Below are 16,254 nucleotides of genomic sequence, written 5' to 3' on the forward strand. Positions count from 1 at the left end.
GGTCGCTCATTGATTAGCGGAACAAAGGCACCGCGGAGCTGCCTGGCCCGGGCGAGGGGGGCGCGTGCCATTGTTTGGAGTTCACGCCGCGCGGACAAAGGATTAATTAGCATAGCGAAGGCGCACGGTGCGTGGGAAGGGGGTAGGGGTCCGGGAATCAGGATAAATGGGAAGCGCAAAGGGGTAATCCCACGGTTCTCTCCAGGCCAGCGGACCCGCAGCAGCTCCAGCCAGCGACCCGGACGTCCGTGCGACGCGTCGAGGTGCGCTGTTAGCACCGGGAGCAGCGAACCACCGCGGGCACCAAACAGTGAGTGGGGAGGTGAAGTAGGGTAGCGTAAGCCGATAAATAGGGAATAGGTACAGGTTTGGGTGGAATAGGCCAGCCTCGTCGACTCACTGATTCAACATCAATTCGCAGGTAGCATATAATAAATCATTAATAGCGAAGCGTGGTCTCGCGTGATCTTGTTGAGCAGTGTGTCGCGTGGGGAGCTGCGTGTGTGTGCGTGCGACCACCCCGTGTGCGATACAGGTGCGCGATCATAACGCGAGTTGAGTTGGAGTGCGCGGAGCGGCGTGTGTGTGTGTGGGCGTGCGTACGTTCGCTCCGTGTGGGTTGCAGGCGCGCGATTAGGACAGGGAGGTATCGTAGTAGGGAGGGGCAGAATACTACTCGGTAATTAGCCATGCCGGCTACGCGGACCCGCGGGGGAGGGGAATCCTCGGGCGATGGTTCCCACGCCACGGGTGAGGAACCTAGCAGCGGGGGGGCGATTGATGATGCTAGCCCGGCCGTTAGCATTATCGAGGGAGGGATCTCGGGGGCTAGCGACCCTCACACATACCTATTGTGGGTGTGTACATGGGACATTTGTTTCTAGAGCTATGTGTGCGCGCTGTTAGTGAACACAAGCAAGATAGAAATATCTCCTCTATGGCCACGTACATTGTTGCAATCTGGAAAACCAGTAGCTCACACACACAAATATCCCCCATGTAGCCTGTGCAGACTGTTGGGGAAAGTGCCGTTCGTGAGCACATGTTAAGGTATGGTGTGTAGGGTGGACACAACCATACGTGACCATCGCTATTATTTTCACATCTAACGATGTCCCCGCTTGTGGCAAGCTAGGTGGAGTTTGAGGCTACGTGAAGCATCAAAGGTTCTATAGCAAGGAGGTCGTGGTACATCAGCCTCCCATTGTATCTGTATCAAATGGACGTTTCACTGGTACAGCCTTGAAAGGCTTCTCAAACTACGTGGCTTCACAAAATGAGAGCATCTCTGTCATGCTCCAAGGCAAACACGTTTTGTGAATGGCTCTGACTGCCGACCACGCCTACTCACAAACATGAAGGTTCTTTATGATTGTGAGCAGATGGTCAGGGACTCTAAAAGCTCAAAGAACAACCCAAAGTCCTTGCCTCTTGATGGTGTTGTCGGAATTGACCAGGTTTATAAAGCAGAGATGTAGGTTCTGTTGAAGTTCCCAATACCTCCGCTATAGCATATGGACAGAGAATGTGGCATCTGTATAGGATCGCCCATGCTTGAAACCCCATGGCTTTCCACAAGCTTCTCAACGTACCTGGCAAGACGCTGAATAATTATTGCTCGGATATTTTCTGGCACACTGAGGATGGAGATGTTCTGGTATTGTTGCAATTCGTGTGGTCCCCCCATCCTATAAATGAGGACAACCAGGGCAAGCTTCCAATTCTATGGAGTCAATCAGGCGGTCCAAGCAGTTTCAACAATATCATGTTGGGAAGCCTCCACACAATCGCCACCCTCCCACGGCAGTTCAACCCTGCCTGGCGCTTTACTCGGTCTCAGACTCTGCATCTCTCTGTGCACCTTCCTTGACAGGGCGGCACATCAGCTAGGCATACATAGGCAGTGGGTTTCACGGAGGCACACCACTTGAACTTGGAGACAACACGTTTATTATAACACCCCAACAGGGTAACTACGTAAACGTACACAGGATAACGACTACCACGGTTAACTAGACCACAACGGGGTAACTACATAACCGGGCCAGTCAGCTAACACACTGCCTGACCCACGAGCGTGAAGACCGAAGAGACGTAGCGCAGCAGGTTGATGCCAGAAGACAACCGCGATAGCTCTCGGGACCTCTGCTTTAATTCTAGATTTGAAGCTTTCGTGACTGCAAGGATTCATATTCTTAGGTTTTTTCGGTAAAGTCACGTAGGTAAAACATTTAAATTAATAAAAGTAAAATAAAAATAAAATAAAAATCACGACAACTTTTCGGAGGCAACACAAGCTTCCGTCTTCAGGTGGAACCGTCACAGCACGATAGCTGTATCAAGTGAGATATACAGCTTGATACAGCTATCGTGCTGTGACGGTTCCACCTGAAGACGGAAGCTTGTGTTGCCTCCGAAAAGTTGTCGTGATTTTTATTTTATTTTACTTTTATTAATTTAAATGTTTTACCTACGTGACTTTACCGAAAAAACCTAAGAATATGAACCTCTGCTTTATCCTCGTGGCCTCGCTCCGCCCTCGGCCATGCCTCCTTCTGGATCTCACCAAAAGGCTCTCGGCCCAGAGGCGTAGCTAGCTGGGGGGGCAGGGGGGTACATATGTCCCTGGGCGCCAAGGTAAAGGGGCGCCAAAATGAGGCTTACAACGTCACATTATAACTTATTGCGGCGGGCGCGGCAGCCTGAAACTACTGCACAAATCTACACCTCAACCTAAAAGTGTATATATCCCGCCACACACAGCCGACATGTCATGTAATTACATTTTGGTATGTGATTAAACGGGGGGGGGGGGCGCCAATTTTATAGTTCGTCCCCGAGCGCAAAATATCCTAGCTACGCCACTGTCTCGGCCCCTTCTCACGTGTCACTCAAGCCCCCTTTGGGCCCCCTCACTACCCTGTACCGGTCACGCGCCCTCTCGGGTTCACCCAGGCCCGCTATAGGTCGAGGTACACTGATTGTTCTCTTGCACACATTGACGACGTTCGCCAATTTCTCTTGTAGCCCCGCCCACCACCCCCACGTGACATTCCCTGGTTACCACATTCAGATAAGCCCCTCCCCCCTTAACTTGTATTTAAGGGCTGGTCTCTTGGAATTTTGATTCACTTGATGCAGTCACGAAAGCTTTAAATCGAAATTGATGCAGTAATTTTAGCTGTGACGGTCCCACCTGATGACGGAGACTTGTGTTGCCTCCGAAACGTCGTGATTTAATATTTTATTTATATTATTACTGATAATTGTTTTTTTACCCTTCTATCTGGCAGCAAAACTGACACCTTTTTACAAGGAGTCATGTTTGCATAGACCACAATACCTGCAGTCATAATGCAAACAAAAAACATAACTCTGATAATGTGCACTGTCCTTGAAGTTGATTGGTCCACACCCGAGACAGCTTTCCTTAGAGCCTAGTCTCACATGGGTTGGACCAGATGACGCCAAAAGGCGCACAACTCAAAGACAATGCACCATCAGAGTATGAGAGCTCGGGGCAAGCATCTACACTATGGGAACCTCATTTGCCAGTAAAAATATGATAATTGTTTTTTTACCCTTCTATCTGGCAGCAAAACTGACACCTTTTTACAAGGAGTCATGTTTGCATAGACCACAATACCTGCAGTCATAATGCAAACAAAAAACATAACTCTGATAATGTGCACTGTCCTTGAAGTTGATTGGTCCACACCCGAGACAGCTTTCCTTAGAGCCTAGTCTCACATGGGTTGGACCAGATGACGCCAAAAGGCGCACAACTCAAAGACAATGCACCATCAGAGTATGAGAGCTCGGGGCAAGCATCTACACTATGGGAACCTCATTTGCCAGTAAAAATATGATAATTGTTTTTTTTACCCTTCTATCTGGCAGCAAAACTGACACCTTTTTACAAGGAGTCATGTTTGCATAGACCACAATACCTGCAGTCATAATGCAAACAAAAAACATAACTCTGATAATGTGCACTGTCCTTGAAGTTGATTGGTCCACACCCGAGACAGCTTTCCTTAGAGCCTAGTCTCACATGGGTTGTAAAAAAGGTGTCAGTTTTGCTGCCAGATAGAAGGGTAAAAAAAACAATTATCATATTTTTACTGGCAAATGAGGTTCCCATAGTATATTATTACTTTTAGTATTTTTTTTTTTACCTACGTGACTTTACCGAAAAAACCTAAGAGTATGAATCCTTGCAGCCACGAAAGCTTCAAATCTAGAATTAACGCCATAGTGACATAATTTACATCATAACACGTAAGCAGTGACTACCTTGAACCTTTGAGGCTGCACAGCCATCATAAGATCAGGCCTCTCTCGCTGAGGGGAGTTCTCCATTCCCCAACATGTCAGCTCAGCAGATCTCCAGACCTATTCCTTGGGATCAGAGATAGGATCGCTTGATGATGGGTAATAGGGGTCGTGCTTCAAGCTCTTTCTATTGTATCAACGAGTGATTTGTGATCGTGGGGCCACGTAAACAACTTATTGGTTCTTTCGGTAAAGTCACGTAGAAGGGAAATAATAAAATAATAAAAATAAAACAATAAAATTAGATTTTATTATGTTTAAATAAAACATTATACATTTTTATTTTATTATGTTTTATTTTTTATATTTTATTATTTCCCTTCTACGTGACTTTACCGAAAGAACCAAGAAGATGAATCCCTGCAGTCACGAAAGCTTTAAATCGAAATCCACTTAAATAAGTTTTCATCTCCTCGGTCGAGGGGTATGTAGATGGTGATAATGGACTCACCCCTGTAAACCAGGGCTTCTGGGAACCCCGCACTGGGTCCCTAACGGCAGCCATAGCAGCTGCGAGAGTCACGGTCCTTCAGCTCAAACATTCCCCCCTCGGCGTCGACTTGAGACAGACAGATGTTAATTGCAGCTGCAGGTGATGTTTACAGTATTTCTCTACGCAAAGACACACGTGCCGCACACCCACGCAGAATAGCATTCTCAGCACACACACCCATACACCCCCATACACAAACTGCCATACAGCCACACAAAGTGAACTCGTGAATGAAACGCAGGGTTTAGCAAATCTAACGCTAGTTATAGAGCTTGATGGTATATAGTGATAGGCAATAAGGGTAGTAGCTATCACATCTGATGACACCAGCTATGGAAAGAAAATCACGGAAGCGAAGTGTGATAAATGGGTGGTCATCGAACTAGTCTATGAAGACAAAAAAAAATGTTGACTTTAAATTAACACCACCGCTGCCGCCACAATTCTTGGCACATTAATTTGGAGTCAAGCCCATGAGAGCCCGGTACTGAGATACATCCTCTTTAACATGGATAACTTCCGTGGCAACTGGTATCTGGAATGACGACTCAAACACATTCCTGCGGAGGGAGCTGGTAGGAACGTTGGGTTGCTCGGTCAATGGCCAGGGTCAACGGCGGCGTGGCGTATTCCGCAAATATGGCGAACTGTGAGGGTGGGCACAAGCCGGCGTGAGTAGGTTAAACGTTGAGTTTTATAAGGGCGACACGGGGTGACCAACCCCTCCCCACCCAGCCCCACCCCACCCCACCCATCCTTGGACGGGCAAAAGGCGAGTATAAAAGAATTAGAGATCACCAATAATAATACAGCAATACCCTTAATATATCTAGAAACACCTCAACGAGTTTGTAAGAATTTCTCTTTTAAAGAGGAGGATCCTTTATTGAAATGTTCATCCATTAAAATTAACGAGTGACATTGGGGACCTGTCTCGGGCCTCTCTTAGGTCAACTCAGCCTTAATTGAGTGTCCGGTACATCGTATCTGCAATGACTAAACACGTTAATGCCACCTGCACCTGCAATGTGTATATATAGATGCAATGTGTATGATTAAGGTGACCGCACCGCCACTCACAGGCCATGCCTGCTGTAATATGTGCTCGCCAGTAGCACCCGCTACTACAATTCATTCGGAGAAACAGCGGGCCTTCGACTTTGTGCATTAAATACAGACACAGACATACGTCACATATTCGACTCATTGGGGCCTGAGGTATTTCGGGGGATGTGAGACAAGGTCGGATAAGCGAACATCTGTAGCACGTGACAGTTGCGCGGTGCACAGACACTGCACTTGGGTGTGCACGGTCAACTCGTCAGGGTGATTGTGTGACTCTCTCATATGCAACGTTGGACTTTAATTATGTCACGGGGTCGATGAACTCTCGCCTCAATGCAGGCCTGAACCGTGTCTCCGCGTTTAACCAAGGGTTGGTAGAACTGGTCTGGAACAGGTCCTGCCACTGATTCAGTTATCAGCCACCTGTTGTCAGAGGTGTCGATCAGGGCCGATTAAGCCAGGTGGGTGAGGGGGGAAGCTGTAATTAAAAGCCCCCAGGTGGAAACGGGTGAACCGCTCCTCACGATGTGGCCGATGAGCCAATGGCGAGGCTGCAGGAGGGGGTGGTGGCTGGCACACGGATATAACGATATGGCTTGGACCAGAGAGACCGTGCACCGTTGTGGTGCTCAACTTGTGAATCGGCAGCAACGAGGGGACAACAGGCGGTTTGGCAAGAACCAGTCTTCGAGGCCGTGAGTTCAATCTTACACTCGCCCTGTAGTTGCGGCGAGATGGTTTATTTGTGGGTGGAGGAGAGTCCGTGATCGGGCTTTGCTTGCACGAGGACCTGGTTGGGAATGCAGCCTGTTTGAGAGCAAGAGGACGCGCAGGAGGTGAGGGACCCAACGGACGTAGGGAGGTTTTAATGACCGGAGCTTCGGCAAAGGAAGTCGGCAGCAGGCGAACGGGTGGGGCGGCCACGAGACGGGGAGCGACCAGCGGTGTTTGCTCGGGCGATCTCCAGTCCGGAGGGCTGGTAGGGTGGGGTGGAGATTATGCAGCGATAGTGGTGGACGGGGGTGCAGGCGAGGCAGGGAGAAGGGCACGGCCCCAGGTCTCCCCGAAGTGCCCTCCTCGGCGTGCCCTGCTTGGGCTGGGAAGGCGGGCTGACCAAGCCGCGTGCGGAGCGGTGTCCGCGAGCATTGGGGCTGGCGGCTCCGACACCGGGTGGAGGGCGAGCACACACGAGAGGGCGGTGCGTGTGTGTGTGTGTGATCCCGTCGGGACTGGGTTTAAATGTCAGTTGTTGCCAGTTCCCTGCCGTGCTGGATTGTGGAGATTCTTTGGTTTGAGCACCGTATTTTTAAACCGACTCGACGCGTAATCCCGCAGTGTCGCATACCGTCGGACTCCACCCATGGTTCGCGTCTTTAAATGCCCCGATTCTTTTAAAAATAATATCGACGGCATGCGAGGGTCATGTGGGGGGGAGGGGGGGGGACCTCGCACGAGCTCACGGTTCGCCTTCCCAGAACCTGACGTAACAACTTCTAATTGATTTGCAACTTGCAGTGGTGAATTTTTTGTATCGTTGTGGCGGTTGGAGGACTTTGTATCTAATGTGGTATTTCACTGCACCGCGTGAATCTGCCAGGGGCCGTGCGGGGAACGCAAAGTCGGTGGGCCTGCGGTCTTTCTCGATTACACCAGTTGGTTATCGGGTTCCAAATTCGGCATTCTAACTAATTTGTTTTAAACCTTTATCCAGTTTTAGATTTGAAGCTTTCGTGACTGCAAGGATTCATACCCCCTCTCGATACGTTCTATTCATTGGCTACCACATTCTGATAAGCCTCCCCCTTAACTTGTATTTAAGAGCTTGCATCTTGAATCCCTGCCTCACTTGATGCAGCAAATCTGGCTGTGACGGTCCCACCTGATGACGGAGACTTGTGTTGCCTCCGAAACGTCGTGATTTGTATTTTATTTTTATTAATTTAAATTTCATTTTTACCTACGTGACTTTACCGAAAGAACTAAGAGTATACTTCATCCAGTTGCAGGGCTTGACCGTATGATCTCATGAGTGGTGAAATAAGCATCTGCAATGGCTATTGTTCAATACAGACACAGCCAGGGTTTGCGCCTGACATCTCGAAGCTGCTGAAATTGCTGTTCTACCATGGCCATTATGAACTTCCAAAAAAACATACGATTTTTCATCCGCTAATGTTAAATCGGTTATCTAACACGGCCACGTTGAGCCTCTTGTGGTAAGAGGGACGCCCAAAATACCCAAGGCATGAGTTTGAGATCTCAGCGGTGCTGAAGAGGGTTACTCGGATACTGGCCATTGTGAATCTCTGAACGGAAGGCGATGGTGGCGCTAGGCATAAGCAATTGAAGCAAAAACTCGCCTAACACATGGATGGATGGGTGGGTGAGCGCGGTAGATGATTCAATTTATCCAGAAATTCCTCCCCGAGTCTCCAATTTTTTTTGTTTTCAAGGAGGCTTCCTCCAAGTGTCGATCCCCAATGTCACTAATTGGGGATGTTCGGCTGATACCAGTTGCATGTTTTTTTTCCCGTGAGAGGAAATCCTGAGAACCCGAAGGAAACCCATGCATAGACACCACAGACGCCTGAGGTGGGAATCGAACCGTAGAATGTTGCGTGAGGCGTGTAGTTCAATTGCACTGCCCTATTAATAAAAATCGAGGCGCATACAATAACGGTCAATTTCCTCCATAAACACAAGCTAATTAGTTTGGGGAAAACCAACGAATACTATCTGCATCCTACTACATTTTCTATTTTTGTCTTCCATTACGCTTCCTACGAATATATTTATTTTGTCTCTAACTCCTTCTGTCATCTGACGGCATCTATTCTGTCATCTCCCTGTGTCTTATCTCTTGTTTCTATCTCTTCTGTGAGCTCACTAGGATTTTTTTTATCAACGGAAATAGCGCCTCACCCCCCTACCCCCCCAATATAATTTCTGCTTCGGGCCCTCTGCTCTTGCACCTGGGGGGGGGGGGGGGTGCGAGATGCCCTTTCTGGGGCTGCGAGACGTGGCCAGATAATATATTTTTTAGAAGGTAAATCCTCAAACCCATTAAGCACGGACACGTAAGTACAACTACTGTGTTTTGTCAAACCTCTATTTGCTAACATACATGTTTTAACCGATTGAGAAACAAAGGGGGGGGGGTGCAAGGCTGCGGTAAAGGTTAAGAAGCGCTGTTCTAGAACAATTCTGAGAGCTCGGGGCTATCCGGGTGCTCCACGTGGCCATAATGGGTCTCGTAATCCGCACATTCCCAGATGTTCTTCTACACGTTTCTGGTATGGAGTAGTTATGTAAACAAAAAAATCTGGCGCTGCCTCGGGGCAACGTTGTGCGTACTTTGTGTGTTTTTGTTTTTTAACACCGTAAGGCGAGGGTGCAATACCGTAAGATGATTAAACAAAACTAAAATGTTTTTTTTATAATATACTGTGTTGCACAGGCATGTAACGGCCCGACGCTTTTGTCAAATAAGCCCTTGCACAAAGAACGGATTGGGTGACGTTTCCGGCAATGACCCTTCGTAGCAAAGAAGGGCAATTGTCCCGAAACGTCAACCGTTGTTTCCTGTACGCTGCTGGATCGTGGTCTCTCTCTGTGCCATTGTCATCATTTGCGATATTAAAAGCGACATTTTTTAGATTATTTAGCAAATACAATAGAATACTGTCATTATGGATAGGTCGCACATTTGTACTCTAGCCAGTAACGTAATAAATTAACAGAAAACACCCCTCCTGCACGTACGTCTCCCCTTTTAATTTAAACGATGAAAGTAGTCTCGTAGTGGTGGTGCCTCCCGTCGACACGCTACTCCTCGCCATCCTTGCAGCGTTCCGGAAAATACCGAGGTGAGGAATGAAACCGAGTGTGACTGTCTGAAGTAAGGACCAGGGTCTGGGAGGAGGAAGAGAGGGGGGGTGTTAGTAGGTCTGCGTTTCGTAACAACACCTACCTTGCCGTGACTCACCCTTCCATCACCACCCACCCCCAAATCACCACCCACATTCTCGCCAGACATCAACCGCCCCCCCACCACCACCACTACTATCAGCAAGCAGCCTCGGGCAGCCCAGCCTCGCTGACTCTGTCCGCCACCGCTGCCTTAGCCAACATTCGCTCGCCAAAGCCCTCTCGACCGCACGCACGCGCCACCCAGCAGCAGCAGCGGCAGCAGCAGAAGCAGCAGGAGTGTGAAGCAGGGGAGGGAGGAGGAGGAGGAAGGGGAGCGCATTCAACAAGCCAGCCAAGCCAGCGGACAATCATCCACCCGAGTACAGGTGTGTGTGCAGAGGTGGGTGAGATGAAACCGGGCCGCGCGCGTGTGTACACGTGCGCATATGTGGTGCACGCGTTTGCAAACCTGCGCTAGCGTGTGTTTCTAATATACATACGCGCGCACCAATACACGCGTGTGCATACGGGCGTGCAGGTGAGAGTAGTGCGCGCGTGTATTTATATTTGTGTGCGTACATTTATGATTTTATACGTGGTGGTTTTTGCGCGTGGTTTCTAATGGAAAAGCGGGGACTATTATCAGAACCGGCGCCGTGCCTCCACCTAGGAAGATAAAGGCGTCCGGGTGTGATCCTGGCCACACCACAACCCCCTCTTGTACTGTCGACCTTCATGAGGTGTTCTATGACAGCATTTGCCCCAACAGTCTGTTAAGACTGAACGGGAGAGCTTTTTTCACATTTGTGTAATTATAGTTGCATTTTTGCGGCGCTTTTTAAAATTATGTATTTATATCAAGGTGGTGCATGTGTACGTGTGTACTCTTCTCTCTCTACACGTGCATGCGTATCATATGGGCCGCAGCCATCGTCATAAGCGAGTCGGATCTGAACCGCTCCAGTGCCACCCCAAGGTCTGCTCGGCCTTAATTAGTGCGATGTGTAATCGTCAACGCTGGGGATACAAAAGGCGGCCGGGCGTGATGTTGACTACACACCCTGCGAGCGCCGTCGTGGTCTTAATAGGTGCTTGCAATCTTCACTTCAACAATATCTAGGTTGTACAGGGAGGGTATTTGCACTGACGCCTGGGTTGTGTGTAATGAACGTATACTATGGGGAGCCGTAGTGCAACGGTTAGCGCTACGCTGCGCTACGAACTTGTCGGGCCAGAGTTCGATTCCCGTTCACGATCAACGCCCGGTGACGATTATCTAAACGGGTCCTGGATCTCCCCTAGGTCGATTTTGCCTCGTGAGTAACCTGGTGCGGCGTGTAAACATCGCCACGAGGGAGACAAAGACGGCCGGGCGTGGTGCTGGCCACCCACTCCCCCCCCACCTCGTGTGCCGAGCCGGCCTTCATAGGTGCTCGCTAACAGCACTTGCCCGAAAAGTGTTCGGGCTATACGGGGGATCTTTGTGCATGCATATACTCGTTTAAGTATATTTATTTACATATACGTGTTTTTTTTAAGATTACGTTTTATTACATCCGTTTTAATTACCGGTAACCGTTCGGGAAAAAAATCGATTATCGTTTTTTCTGCACGAATATAACTGCCGAGCACTAACGCTGGAGTTGTATCTTTATTAACCAAGCGACGTAGGGACCTTCTACCGCTTCATAGTTCATCGGATTTCTCCCAGAATAAATTATTCCGAGTCTGCTATCGCAGCGGACTTGCAATCCAGAAATCGTCGGGTTGGATTCGATCTCCAGGCGTGGCAGCAAACGAAACGAATGGGCAACGTTTATTAAGTTATACACGCAAGCATGAATGACTATTCCTCGGTCGATCGGCAAGTTGCGTCCGGTGGGGTAAAGTGTGGGTACACCCCCCTCTCTTCTTTCAAAACGTCCGATCAGCGTGGAGGAGGAGACCAAATGCCGTCCGGGGAAATCCATCCTTGTGGCGAGGCCCTTACGCGAGCAGTGGCTGCGCCTTTTACCCCCCTTTGTTAACTTGAGAAACGAGGGCACGATCTCGCCACGCGGTGACCCGGGCTGCCGTCCCGTTTGCACGCGCGCGTGCACCCGCTACCGACGCTCCACTCGACAACTATCACCGTTTTCTGACCTTTCCGAAAACGGTTAATCGTTTCTGGAAACTGTTACCGATTTCCCGATTCTATCACTCAACAACCCCCCCCCCCTACAATATAAAATCGCAATTAAATATAACGATATCTCTGGCTAATTGCGAGGTTAATTAACCCAACGTGCCATTTTAATCTGAATCTCCAAAGTGACATCTGGCTAAGTTAAAGGACGTCGATCAAAAATATAAAATCCGTATCAATTGCTGATGTGGTAACACAAAAAAGGAACTTTAATAGAAGACTATTAATCTCGCTGCGAGCTCACCTGGCTAAATAAAGGACGTAATAAAAAAAATGAATGATCCATATCAATTGCTCGTCACCTGTGGTTCAATAAAGGACTTCGATCCCAACGACAACGCCACAACGAATCTCGATGGGGCTTCGCCTGGATACATTAATTCTCGTGTACAAATCGCACCAATAAAAAAAATCTACTGCGATTGGAATGCCGCCCTCCCCCTGCCGCCACTTCGTTTGGTTCTTTGACCATACTTCACCGCGCGGGTTAGTAGCGGGGAGGTGGTGGGGGGGGATTCGTGTGCGAGTGCAAAGACCGGTGGAAGATATCCTTCGGATGCGAGAGCCCTGCCCGGGAATCGAACCCGACTGGAGCCGGGTTTACGGCGCAGTGCGCTAACCACTGCGCCACCGCTCAATCCCGGGGCGAAAGCACGGTCGGTCAAAAATAATATTGCGTATAAAGTGCTCATTACAATTGTATATGGAATGTTAGATAAAGCGGGGCAATCGGGGAGTACACGACGCTCTCTATAGGCTACCATAGCCATCACCCCGGACCGTAGCTTCAACAGGTGCTCGCTGACTAACAGGTGTGCACGCGCATTGCCATGCACAACAGGTGAACGCGTACAGGTGTGCGCGCGTGAGCTGAGCTCATCAGTGCACTGCGCTACGCTCACGTGCGTGTGTGTGTGTGCGTGCATGTGCACGGCGCGTGTGCACGTTTTTCTTTGTATGTAGCGCAGCGTTTGGCCGTCGGCGCTTCGCGACACGGCGACCCGAGTTAGATTCGCGTTCACGGTCAACCTCACCTGGCGAATACCTGTACCGGTGACGATGAGCGTCTTTTCCCCCCGGCCTAACTCGACTCATCCTTTTTTGTTTGTTTTAAACACGAGTTACCTGGTGCGGGGTGTATAAACGTCGACACTGGGTGAGACAAAGGCGGCCGGCCGTTTGTGCACGTGCTCTGTAAAAGCACAGTGCTTTGCCCCCGGGTGCTGTGTGGATGTATTTGCGCGTCGTACGGTATATGGCTGTGTAGTTGTCTAATCTAATAACTATGACTGTGTACTGTATCAACACGCACACACTTATGCATTACACGTGTTTTTTTTTACTTTTGGAGGGCGGGTGGTTGACTGCGCTAGGGTTCGAGATATGCAAGTGCACGCACGGGTACACGACTACGTGTACTTCTACACAAGCATACGTGCGCTCATCTACGTGTTTTTTAGCAACTGCGTGCGTGCAAAAGCAACTATGTTGAGGTGGTGTACGTGTGTATACGGTACAAAGGTTGTTAAACGATAACCGGTAAATCGTTAACTGTTTTCAGAATCTGTTACCGGTTCAAAGTCAGGAACCGGTAACCTTTTCGAGTTGCGTTATTAGTAACCAATGCGCTAATTTATTTCGCACGTGCAACCAGTAACAAACCGCACGGCGGCCGAGGTCATCGCTTGGCACACTTGCCATTGTTTTTATTCAATTAAGAAGATAAAGGTGCAGCCCTGAAATTGCTCTGTTAATGCCACTGTTGTGGGAAGGGCCTCTACGAGTAGGGGGGCTTTGTAATGGTATTTGGCCTACTCTGCCACGCTAACCAGTCGACTTGGAAGCGGTGGCTGTACCCCATCCAGGCGTGACCTGCCAAATTGACAGGACAGTTTTAAAAAGGTGTATTGCTGAAGTTGTGCAGAAACCCGTTAACCGGCTTTCGCTGGAGATTTGTTTTAATGCGGTTACTGGTAATGCAAATACTGCAAACGTTTAACAACCTTACGACTTGATGTGCGATTTAACAATCGCCCAGGACGTGGACGATCTCCTCCCCTCGAAAGCTAAGCCGGATTGGAGCCTGGCCAATGCTTCGAGTGACCATCACGCAAAAACAGGTTTGCGATAGTTGGCCACGTGGTGGGCAGCATTGGGCAGTGCAGCAACATTCACAGTTGTACGGTACTTCTATGCTCCAACGCCTTCATCACGCACTGACCAGCGTGTTTTTTGTAGTGTGGTCAAATAAATGCCATCACCCGAAGGGGCCTGGAGCTGTCCCTCATCCAGCAGTGGAGAGACGGACTGTACGCCCCCACGTACGGCAACACACACACACGGTTCGTGCTCTTGGGCGGTTGTGCCATGGCCCAGCAGCAAGCTTGCTGTTGCAGATGCTTACGGTTCGACATCCAGCGGCCGCCCTGTTTAATACTGCCGGTGGTTAATGCGCCGTGTGGATACGCGCCCGCTTGTTTACACTGCGGACGTCCAAGATCCCTTGACGTAATTCCACCCTGTGCGTCGGCGTCGCGGTCCAAATGTGCCACAACTTTTTTTTTTAATAAAATGACCCGACCCGCGGTCGCAATCATCGACCCTCCAGCCACCCCCACCCCCCCCCCCCCATTACGAATATTCGGCAGGACCCTCCTGAGAAAGAGGGTCGTGAGACTCGGTGAGGCGTCTCCCTGGGTAAGGAAGCCTCACAATAAGAATGATGCGATCAAGTCACTGCTGGGGAGGTGGGGGTGGCGGGGTGAGGAAAAGGGAGGCCACCTGAATGGGACGCGATAGGATCGACGTGCTCGGATTTGTAATGAAATCTGTCGAATCGGATTTAAAAACATTCCATCTCCCGATACGGTCAACGCACGAACATGCTGCACAGCCCCCTTTGTCACTCCACCGTTGGATGATAATAGACCCCCCCCCAGGTCGTCCGGTTCGTGACAGGCGGGGGGGGGGCTATTTTGACCATACCTCACCACGCTGGTCAGTGCGGGTTAGTGAAGGCTGGGGGGGGGGGGGGGGAACGGCAGTACACGTCGGAGCGTAGAATCAAAGTACGGGGATGCGAGTTGACGCGAGCTCGTCAACATAATAATCCTCATCGGCCAGTCTCGATTCGCTGCTGGATGGATGGGTCTCCCCAGGTCGTGGCCATCTCTCACGGTCGCGCCGTGCCACAATCCACCTCGTGCCGGCAACAGCTCGTTTCGTCGCTCCATCTCGTCTGGTGAAGGGGGGGGGGGTGGTATCCATCTCTCCTTTGATTGACACTCTGCTGTTGGTCTTAACCGGTGCACATCATCCCCCCCTCCCCCCCCCGTGACAGTCGCCAGGATGCCTCTCCTCGCTTGTCCCCTGCTCTTTTGGTGTCAATAAAGTTTTTTTACAAATCTGCACACGCGCACGCACACACACACACGCACACACATACTGGACTCATTATATGACGCAACCATCCCCAAATTCTGCTTTAAAATACGGGGACAGAAAGTGCGGGTTTTTTTAAATCATGCGGCCAACACGGTAATTAAATTCGTGGTGGAGGTTGGGGGGGGGATCCGTTACATATTTTCTGACCGCAAATCTCAATGTTTGCCGTATCGGCCTTTAATGGGTGATCGTTAACAGCCCCTGAAATGTGTGCTTGTCGAACTTCTTTCGCGCCGTACGTAGCCAACCGTGCTAATCTGAAGTGAATCCACGGCCTGTAAGACCGAGCCGCGGGGGGCCCTTTGTCTTTGTAATTGGTGATGTGTCTGTGTGGGGAGCGGATTGTGTAGCGGCTGGGGCACTATTCCGATCCAGGTGTCCCGAGTTCGATTCCCGCTCACGCCAATATTGGTGGCGAATATCTGAACCGGTTCTGTGCGTCCCCCTGGGTCGAATCCTCCAGGACCTGGTGCAGTGTAAAACAAACAAAACATCGCCACTGGGGAGACAAAGGTGACCGGGCGTGGTGCTGGCCACCCTTACCCCCTCGTGCAGTTCCAACCTTCCTAGGTGCTCACTAACTGCACTTGTCCCAACAGCCTGTTAAGGCTATACGGGGAAAGCAGGAGGGGGGGGGGGCTTTGTCTTTGTTTTGTAATGTACGCTCGAATTTACTGGCAGGGCAGTAAGCTAGCACGGACGGACGCGTGTGATAACGGAGCCAGAATAACTCTCCTGAAGGTCGCGGAACGATGACATTAGCCGGGTTGACAATCCGACCTTAGAGGAATAAAAATGATCGTCCGATGGTGAAACACGTGGG

General features: G+C 49.9%; 1 protein-coding gene across 1 annotated transcript in view; it reads left to right on the forward strand.

The window, feature by feature from the left end:
• The first annotated feature begins 9,972 nt into the window (after positions 1-9,972).
• Positions 9,973-16,254, forward strand: part of GAD1 (glutamate decarboxylase 1) — a 58,073-nt gene continuing 51,791 nt past the window's right edge. Inside the window, exon 1 of the mRNA XM_078870994.1 lies at positions 9,973-10,188. The gene's annotated coding sequence lies outside the window, so the exon portion shown is untranslated. The remainder of the gene's footprint in view (positions 10,189-16,254) is intronic.

The sequence above is a fragment of the Lampetra fluviatilis genome, chromosome 31 (genome assembly GCF_964198595.1).
Source record: "Lampetra fluviatilis chromosome 31, kcLamFluv1.1, whole genome shotgun sequence".
Lineage (NCBI taxonomy): Eukaryota > Metazoa > Chordata > Hyperoartia > Petromyzontiformes > Petromyzontidae > Lampetra > Lampetra fluviatilis.